We start from the raw sequence: 10,126 nt of genomic DNA, 5'->3' as shown, positions 1-10,126 counted from the left end.
AAAGGAATGTAAAATAGGAATGAAAAAGGTAGGAATGAAAAACGTAGGAATGAAAAAGGCTTTCTTTTCGAGTAAAAGAGTACTAAAATCCGATCAAATACGCGATTTTTCCTCAATTTTATTAAATTTGATCCATTTTTTACTCAAAAACAAAGCGTTTTTCAGGAAATCTTATGAGAACATTTTCAATTTAGAATCATGTAAAGAATCTGAAAAAATGTTTTCTGGGTTGAAATAACATAATTTTGTTGAATATTAACAATTAATTTGTTAATAACAAATTACCTGACCACTTTTGGGCATTCCAACCTCGAAATGCGTGTTCAGGTGGCAAAAATACATAGAAAAAACCTTGGTGATCTACTACTGGCCATTCAAGTCCGACGAAAAGTGCTCAGCGCCTAAACTAGAACGCCTTTCCCCCACTTCCGGCATACTCATAGCTTCGCGCGCTTTGTCGCCAGGTGGATGTCGTGCCGAGCGTATCCACAAGAGAAACAGCGTTTTTGCGGGTACATATAGAGGCCGCGACGCCGAGTAAAATTAAGATCATACTTCACAGGATCATTTCTGTAGTATATCTTCACAGACTCTCTACCCAAAGTAGGAGTCGATGCAACCACGATGAGGAGACGTAGCTCTCCTTCCTGAGCGTGAGGACGACTCGGAATTGCGGCTTCGGTCGGAATACCAGTCATCGATGATCGTTCACCTTCTGCACTTTGTGCAGAAGGCATGGGAGGACGGGCTTTCTGAGTGGCTTTGTTATATAAATAAAACAAAAATTTTTAAATGTCTTCAGAGTTGATGATAAACAATTCGAAAGTTGTTTTAGAAAGCGCACGATCGATCAGTAGGATTTGTGGATTTTCGAGATTAATTCTATGTTTATTATACAGAGTAAGAATCATACGCGAGGAGAAAGGGCCCGGGGAACACTAGTTAGTTACTACTTGCACGTATGCAAATAAGCCTTAATAATTCATCAAGATGAGTAACACGGTCTGTTTTGCATGCAAAGCTAAGCCACGTTGCACTGCGTCGGGACACTCTCTCGTGGCTTTTCTCACAAGAGCACTTTAATCATACATGTATTTAAAAGCGACTTGATTAATAAGACTGTTGTAAAAGTGTTATCATTTCTTTGCACTCGTATATCAACAACCAATAATAGCATTCTGAATTAAATTACTCTTATACGTCACTGTGTAAGGTAAGGTTTGATTAAATACTTATTAAAGCACGCAAGCTCGAAGCAGAAACGCTCGTATTACAATCTCGAGCACGAAATGAGAATAACGCGGACATAATTTTGTGTTTTATGAAGACGGGCGTAAAACTTCTTGCATGAGCGGCTCATATCCACACATCAGGTCTAAGTAACGCGGACATGAGAGATAAAGTGCAGCTCTCTCTCTCTCGGGCCTCAAGGAAAAGGCGATTCTGGAGGATTTAATGTAAGTACGGTTACGAGTCGCGCGTGTTTTATACGAAGGGGACTTTTTTAGATTCCTTTGAAGATATTAAAGCGTTCCACATATTCTCTTCTCAGGTAATATTTTCCTCTCTCGTAACAAAGATGCTACGATACACAAAGAGATTTACGCTAATTAGCATATGCGTGTACATCTAGTAGTTGTAATTAGCGACGAAAAAAAATACGAACTCTCCAGTTTAATCTCCGACTAATCCGTATACGAAATCGCACAAAATAATAAGAAAAAGAAGCGAAACGTCAAGCTCACTTACACACACGGATAGCAAACTCGGAGGAACTTGCGCGAGTAACACTTGGAAATTGCCTACTATACCGCGTATTACCTCCACTCGGCTCTTCGTATTTTCTTACCACCGGCGCAAGAGAGAGAGAGAGAGAGAGAGAGAGAGAGAGAGAGAGAGAGAGAGAGAGAGAGAGATTGTCTCTCGCGCCGAAAGATAATTATATTATAAATATTGGCCCAGGCAAATAGAAGCCTGCGATTCCCTTGTTCGAAACTTTGGCTACGTCTGCTGCGCCAGCGGCTTTAATTGAGTCGGCGTGAGTGAGACGAGATGCGCCGAGAAATAACTTTAGGCCCGAAAACGACGATTTTGCAATGAAAGTTTCCCGGCGGTGGTATTGACATAGGCTCGAGAGTACAAGTTTGTTTTCTTTTTCAGGTTTGGCATTGTCGCAAGTTTTGGATTAAGCTGTAACTTGTATGTATGCATTACGATAAAATCGATTAAAATCGAATCTGGCAGCATAATTAAGACACAAAAGCCGATTATTAAATCAAGACTCGCGAGCGCGCGAGCGATAGCGAGAGTGTGTATTATAGCTCAGAGCCGATCAGTCCGGGCTTTCACGAAGATTAATTTAAATTTTCATCAGCGCGCGCAAAAGCTTTCATTATGCAGTCAAAAGACGAGACATTGACAGCGCTACAATTAGCCTTTTCATTTTAATAAACGGATTTCCTTCTTTAATACGCCGCGTTGGCTCTTCTCTCCCGCGAATACATTATTATGGCTCTATATCTCTCTACGGCGAACGCACCCTAAACTCGGATTAAGGCATCGCGTTCGCTTTTTTCCATCACTCTCCACGCCGGCACAATGCGTATGCATAGATATATAACGTTTGCGTATAATAATAGTTTCCCTCTCACTCGCGCCTTTTTATTTCGCGCAGCGCCCCTCCGATCAGATTATCCTTTCCATTTTCTCGGCGCTGCTATGCTCGCTTTTGCACCTTTGCCCGCAGCGAGATTTATCTTGTGTGCGCACACCTCCTAAGTCAATCTCTATATCGGCCGTTATTGCTTTGCTCTTGAGGCTGGCACCAGTGATAGAGAATTTAAATGAAAATTTTAAATATAGCATAAAACGAGTAATTGCGTATGTAGAATCGCTTCAAAAGTCAAGCCTTTCGTAATCCCGTAACGACGTTTAGATCTTCATAAAAAGTAATGACCTTGTATAAACTCTCGAGCATTGTCCGACAACAACGTCTCAGGATTCCCAGTCTCGAGAAAACTCAATTTACCTTAACGTCCATTACTGCGTAAAAAATGTGTCAGCACATTGTAACTGCCTTGAGCGCAAGAAAAATGCTCACTCAATTTGACTATTCCGTGAGAAGCTTGTTTTCTCGCTCGCACGAGTAGTAGAAGAAGAAGAAGGAGAAGGAAAAGAAGGCCCGGGTAATTGCTAATTATGAAGCAGCAGACTCGCCGCTGCTCGAGTTGTTTACGAGGCGAGTCAGGCGCGTAATGTTTCTGGATTAGGCTGAGTAGATTCCTTAATCGGGACGATCCATTTGCGCGTGCGCTTTTTACTACCTCCCGCAAGGAAGATTTCACTTTGCAAAAGACGCGCGCTTTTATAAGAGGCTGCTGCTGCTCGTGTGGTGTGTTGCTGCTTTTGAAATATTCCTTGTGCCCTCTCTCGCGCACTTCGAGCGAGAGTTTTCGCAGCGCGTAGGAGGATAATTAAGTTTGGATGGTTTGTTGAAAAATTCATCTGGACGCGAGGCGTGTTTGCGCTGCCGAGTATATGGAGTTGTTAAAGTTTTAAAGATCTGCTTCTCTGTTGCTGTAACCGCGGTTGTGTTATACCTCATTTTGGAAGGGACGTTTCGTTGAACTCAGGAAGAAGCTGAGCGTTCGTTAGAATCACGATGAAAGGTGTACTTTGTTGGTGTAGTGTCTTGCGGGGACGACGAAGTAATGAAAAATTCTTGACGTCGGGACAATGCTAATTAGCGATTCATCTGAAGCGTAGTGTAACGACAGTCGACGTCTATACCCGAATCACGGTCTGTTTATTCCTTTGTCGGCCGATGAGCGAAAGGCAACTTTCGGTATAGTCGATATTCCCTCGAGGAATACCGAATCAAGTGTCAAGTAGCCGTTAAGAGAGAGCGAGAGGACGAGAAGTATCGGGAAACAGAAACGGCTATTCGCTAAACTAACCTACGATGACTTTTGAAAGAGAAAAGTTACTCTTACTTTTTTAAGATTGGGTGAAAAAGGACTTTTAACAAGCAAGATATCGGTAGAAACCAGACCTATACGTCAATTTAAGACTTACTGTCTTGATCCCCAAGCTATTAAATTATGCAAATGGGAAAAGTTGCAAATATAATAGCCTGAAAGCCACATCTTTATCTCAAGTTTCGCAGTCTTGATCCATCAATAATCCGGATAGAAAACCGCGGAACGGATGAGCTAAAGTTACTCTTTCCTTAACGCTAAAACCGTCACAATATTGAATTTAAAAATCGATTCGAGCTTAGTATAATTCAGCAACCAAACCGTCGTATTTCATACTCAACAACACAAAATGTCGCCACGTAGTCGCCAATCCCAAAAAGCTTTGCACTACAGCCACTGCATATAAATTGGCAAAATCCTCGCATTCCGCCAGAAAAATAGATTTACGTCCTCTAGAACGCAGTAGCTTCACGAGAAAACAAAATTAAGAGAGGCACGAGGAGCTGCGCAAAATAATTTACCTACCTCTCTCGTGCGCGCGTCAGGCGTAATAACTTTTTACCGTCGATAACGACGACGGCGACGACGACGACGACGATGGCGATTCTGTTGAGTGCCGCGCTCTAAATTATAATGTACTTCGGCCGATAAAATTTACCTATTTGCGCCAGTGAAAGCCGCTGTCTTCGTTTTTTCTAACGACTATTACGCTGCGCCGCGATAAATGGCGCGTCGGATGTTAAATCGATTTAGCCGATGCACGAGCTGCTAATTTATTCGTGACTTGGTTTTACTCTAGAGAATGGCGCACTTTGAATATTAATCGCTGTTTTTCATGTCGGCACTATGAGTCTTTGTAAGGTTACACAAAAATTTATCAATTCATAATATAAGTACGTCTAACACGACTAATCACAACAATGTATCTCAAAGCAACGTAATAATACGTCAAGCACCCCAACACCACGCGTCAGTCTTCAGAGCCGTCACTCCATGTAAGCTGAAAATGTGCCACACAACGACAGGCCAGTCCCCTGCTTGCATGCAAATCGAAAGGAAACCGAAGACGCCGATTGCGCACACTATGTACCAGGAGACGACGTTCGAGTGTCGCGTTAACGTAATTGCGAGGGAGAGAGCGTCTTAGCTGTAAAGCCCGTCCGCGCCGACGAGGTAAGCGTCAGAGGATCCACGAGAGAGCTAATTAGCTGGATCTCGTTATGTGCGCCCTTGGGAGGTACTGCTGATATTACATCTCTCTGTGTGCAGTTGCGCGGGCTCTCTAATCGCGAGCTTTCTTTGCGTGATCTTGAGATGTTGCTTGATGTGATAGTAAGCTTGCAGTGTCATTTGTCGTTTTGTAAATTGAATGTACGGACTTTATGAACGAGAAAATAAAATTGAGCAAAGTGTAGGTACAAGGGGAGCTTATTTCGCGTTTTCATTAACCCTTATTTATTGTCGTTTTGCAAAACTGCTGACCATGCCTTTTGAACCGCAGTCAATTTGCTACGTCATCAGTGTAATTCAATCTCTGTTGTATAAATATGGCGAACGTTCTATAATGATGACGTTCTATATTCAATAAATGGGAAAGATAAATTTTGTAATTACCGAGGTAATAATTAACTAGAAGAAAATGTAGTAAATCATAAGGCTAGCGTATAAACTTGTCTAAATGATCACGTACTTCCACACAAAGGGGGTAGACTTTTCCGAAGATCACATTTACTGTCGGAACTTATTACTTCCAGAGAAAATACAGAAGAAGCTCGGTAATAGCTGTAATTGAAATGCTATGCTGCTTGATAAAACTGTTAACGCAACTTCGTTGCAGGAGCTTTTCTTGTAACTTTACATGTAGTGAACATTGCGCATTTTCGTGCAAAGTTTCATCAAGTAATGCTGATTATTGTTGAAAACATGAATCTTACATTCTATCCTCCCTCAACGTGATAATTTAATCTCAACAACAACAATCAGCCCAGATATTCCCTCCTCATTATGCAACTTCGAAACAACCCCGTCGCCTTGAAGCCCACAACTTCCACTCGAGGAGTTTCCCTAAAACTACATAAACAAAGCTGCAAACGAAATATGACGAACTGCGCCTATCGATCGCGCGCGTTGTAAGGAAGCCTCGTCCGCCGCAGCACCAGACACACGTATACAGAGCACATACACAAAGCCGAAGAGAACAAGCGCAAGCGAGAGAAACAGTAGCAGCGCAGTAGTGTAGCAGCGACACAAAGCCTCCTTTCCCGGTTCATCCGTCTCTCTCCGCTCCTACGGCATGGCATCGCGGGGAGGCGCTGCTGCAACTACGTTTAGGGCACCCGCGCGCCGGCAATCGATATCTCGCGCTAGCAGCAACCCCTGGACCCGACGAGAGACACCCTCCGGCCTTTTCAGCCGTATCACCTCGCATCTCTCTCGATGTTTCGCCCTCGCTATGCTCCCCCCCCCCCCATTGCACATGTGTAGATTTGTAGGGTGGATTCGACGGGGGAAGGGGGTGTGGGGATATGTGCGCGAGCTTACGGACTCGGGGCTGTGTGCTTTCGAATTTTTAGGGAGAATGACCGGCGAGTTTTCTTTTTTTTTATACTGTGGAGGAGAATTCTAGTTGGAAAGTTGTATGCCACTGCGGGGGATTAGGCCGGTGTTTCAAGAAGATTCCGCGGTCGGCGAAAGAGACTGGATCATGGGTTTGCGTTGAGCTTACACTGGACGGAGTGTGTGTACTATGCGCTGGTGTATTTTAACAGCAAATAATTTTATAACCCTTGGAGTCGAAAGAAAAGCGGGAGAGTCAATATTTTATCGAAATATAATATTTGTGCATGTATAACTGTGATTTAATGACAACTGCCCATATACTATAAATGAAATTGGTTTCCAAACTTGAAACTTTATTCAAATGTATTCGCAAGTACATTTCATCTCACGAATCGGCAAGGTAATTAGAAAACTTCGAAGAAAGCCAAAAAAAATCGAACTTCAATATCGACGGGCTTCCTTCTCGCGCAGACTTCTCGAAGTTATTGATTTTTTCCTTTAACTTCCTTCCCGGCGTCAGTTTCGTCCACTGCGTGCTGGAAACGAATGGCACGAAACAGTTGCGAGACAAAGCTGGGAGGTACGAGTCCACTGGAGAGACGAACGAAAAAAGCCGTAAATAACAAGTGCGAGGGGGAGATGACGTCGACGACGACAAGGGGTGCGGAAATTTGGGTTCCAGTTTTTGCATCTCGCTTTTCTATCGTCTCGACCACGCGATGAAGAGTGATTGTTCTATTTCCGGTATCGAAGATTTTATCGATGATAGCGTCGAATGGAAACTCTTGTTTAGACACGTTTATGTTGAAGAAAAATTTTTTCCACGAGTATCATCTACAAAAATGTTAAATAAAATGTTACACTTTGTTTAATCACACAGATATAAATATATTAACATAGCGTACATTATATTTAAAAAAATATATACACTGCGCGTTATTAAAATTTTCACAAACAGCTAGACAAAAAGGAAAAAAATGCAAATAGGAAACGGATAGAAAATAAAAGCAACAGCGTACAAACGCACGGAAAAGTGAAAGCGCGCGCTGTAGCAGACAAGAGCGAGACGGCGCATGGAGCGAGTCGCGATAGAAGAAAGGTGAGAAGCTACCCCCGGTGATGGGGGAAGCTTTTAATTTTGCACGTACGACGGATTGCTCGACTTCTCTCTTTCTCTCTGTTCTTCCCCTCCTCCCTCATCGGATTCGTAGCGCAGTTAATGCGACTGCATTACTCCACGGAGACGCTTATGCAATTACGCCCGGCTGCTGCTGTGCGTTTTCCTTCTGGAGTCGTCTGGAGCTTTCCGTGTCCGAGATTCGATGACTTTTTCATGGGGCGGGAGGTTCTTTTCTACTGCTGGGGCGTAACAGGTTGTATTGATGGAGTGTGAATGAGGAATTCGAAGGAGCCAGAATCTGGACATGTGGCCTCATTCTTTATTGAAATGAATCGATGGTTGCACTAATTAATCGAGATTGGATTTATTATACTCTCTATGTATAATCATTTACTGGCGAAATTATAAAAAGCTACGAAACCTACTTCAATATTTGTTAAATCACGCTTTATGGATTTTTAAATTTGCCGCGCGAATTCTTTCCCACATCATCCAACAGATGGCAAACGGAGGCTTTTTAGCAACACGTAGTACAATGTGTCGACCCGAGGGTACAAGAAGGAAGCCGTCGCAAGGAGAACTCGTGCCTTAAACTAATGAGTAAGGAAAATATGAGGCTTTGGTGACGCTTAGCAATGCTAGAAAAATAAGCGAACCTATTTTTGAAGGGGTACAGGTCGTCCTGCGGCTGCCTGATCTACTTTTTCGGGCGGCCCGGTGTAGCGATTTACCTCACCTATGAAAATTAATTGAATTACTCTATCTCTTAAAAATAAAAATAATATAATTAAACAGCAGTCTGAATTTTAAAAATTTCATTCAAGAAGAATCAGTTAATCGTGCCTCGTTTCCTATTCTGACCAACGTCCCAATGAGCAATTTCACAGCTCGAATTTCGCTTTGCGATTGCATAGGCACAGGCGCATACGTATATACATCGATTTCTCAATTTCACGCGGTGATAATGCCATTTTGCGCGTGAAACGGCTGCTGCTGCGTCTACTCTGCGCATACGTGCGAGTTAACAAGGCTGGCATGTGGAGGTGGCTTCATCAGTGTCAATTAAAAAACCTTCGACCCTGTCTGCGGTGATAGTTTGCGGTTCGTTTTTGTCAAATATTATTGCGGAAGCATCTGTCTACACTTGCAAGATAATTAGCCTGTGCAATCAACGTGTACGTGAGCCAAATAAAAAAGCCAAATACTCGACACGATGTTGGAATAGCTATTCGAATCCGAAAAAAGCACATCCAAGTTTCCCGAAATCTACGATTCTAAACATCGGCCATCATTCGCTATCATCCATTTAAAGGACTTTCGGAAGCACCAACTCCCATAATCGATCCCCGCGGCCTTTCTAACGCATACGTTCGATTCGAATCTTTATTGCCGATGAGTTCCATCGCTCTTTCTCCCCTCTTCAAGGTCTTATCTCCGTATGGACGTCCCAGTCTACAGGCACTCGCTGCAGGAGCCGAGACAAGCGTCAGTTCTGTAGGTACGCGTACACGTCGCTGCCGCGTGTTTCCGACGATGCGTCGTGTCATTCGAGGTGGAGTGCAAAAGCTTCAGGGGGCAACAATACACAAACGAGCTGGTCGAGGGTCGTGTCGATCGTTAGGTGACTACTAGGACAAATTTAGGAAATAGAAGATGATGTTTATGCTTGAAATATACGTACTTGAATTAAAAATTTTTGGGAAATATTTGTTAAATCATTATCTTCAAAAGAAAAATGAGAATTTACGACTTTTTCGAAAAGCTGAAGATAAAACGCAGAGATTATAAGTACCTACCAAGGTTGCCAGCGTTTAAGTAACTTCGCTCAACTTCTATATTTACACATTTTTCGCAGCAACAAAAACCCATCATAAAAACATCATCATAAAACTTGCCTCTAATCAGTCTATTTCCCCGAGCGCCGAGCGAGCTAGCTTCTGCGCGCGCAGAAAATAAAAATCGCTCTACCCTCTCGTCAACATTCTCTCCATAAAGGAAAATCCCCATCATCATCATCGCTACGAGAGCGAGTTCCTATGAAGCGCTCGCGCAACTATTTATGCACCCATGATCCGGCGGGCGCACCACACCGCCGCCGCCGCGTCACACGGGGGAGTTCGTCGTCCTGTCCCTTGCGACGCTCCGCAGTATAATCCACCAGCGTCATCCCTCCCCCTGGCTCTAAAGCAAAATGCAGCAGCGGTAGTACGTATACGCTCGGTTATCCGCAGCTAACTAGCGGATGCGCATGTGGAAGTTGAAGAGATGAGACGTATGCGTGTATGCGTGTGGGGAGAGAGCACTTGATGAGATGGAATTATACGAGAGTGAATTTGGGCGACTTGCGAGATCGGAAGGGGAGTTTTAAGTTGTCGAATTCTTCTGATGTTTCGGGGCTGTTGGGGGATCGAGGGCTCGGACGGAAAACGCTGCACGATGCTTCGGATGGAGTGGAGAGATGTGCGCTTCT

At 43.5% G+C, this 10,126-nt stretch overlaps 2 non-coding genes across 2 annotated transcripts; both read left to right on the top strand.

Moving 5' to 3' along the window:
• The first annotated feature begins 545 nt into the window (after positions 1 to 545).
• LOC116416422 lies at positions 546 to 761 on the top strand. The gene has a single exon (XR_004226859.1). It is a non-coding gene; the product is annotated as a small nucleolar RNA U3 (small nucleolar RNA).
• A 7,478-nt stretch (positions 762 to 8,239) lies between these two features.
• Positions 8,240 to 8,390, top strand: LOC116416427. The gene has a single exon (XR_004226864.1). It is a non-coding gene; the product is annotated as a U12 minor spliceosomal RNA (small nuclear RNA).
• The last annotated feature ends 1,736 nt before the right edge of the window (positions 8,391 to 10,126 follow it).

This window comes from Nasonia vitripennis, chromosome 2, assembly GCF_009193385.2.
Source record: "Nasonia vitripennis strain AsymCx chromosome 2, Nvit_psr_1.1, whole genome shotgun sequence".
NCBI classification, from domain to species: Eukaryota; Metazoa; Arthropoda; class Insecta; order Hymenoptera; family Pteromalidae; genus Nasonia; species Nasonia vitripennis.
The sequence above is the reverse complement of the archived record's forward strand: the minus strand, read 5'-3'. Positions and strand labels throughout refer to the sequence as shown.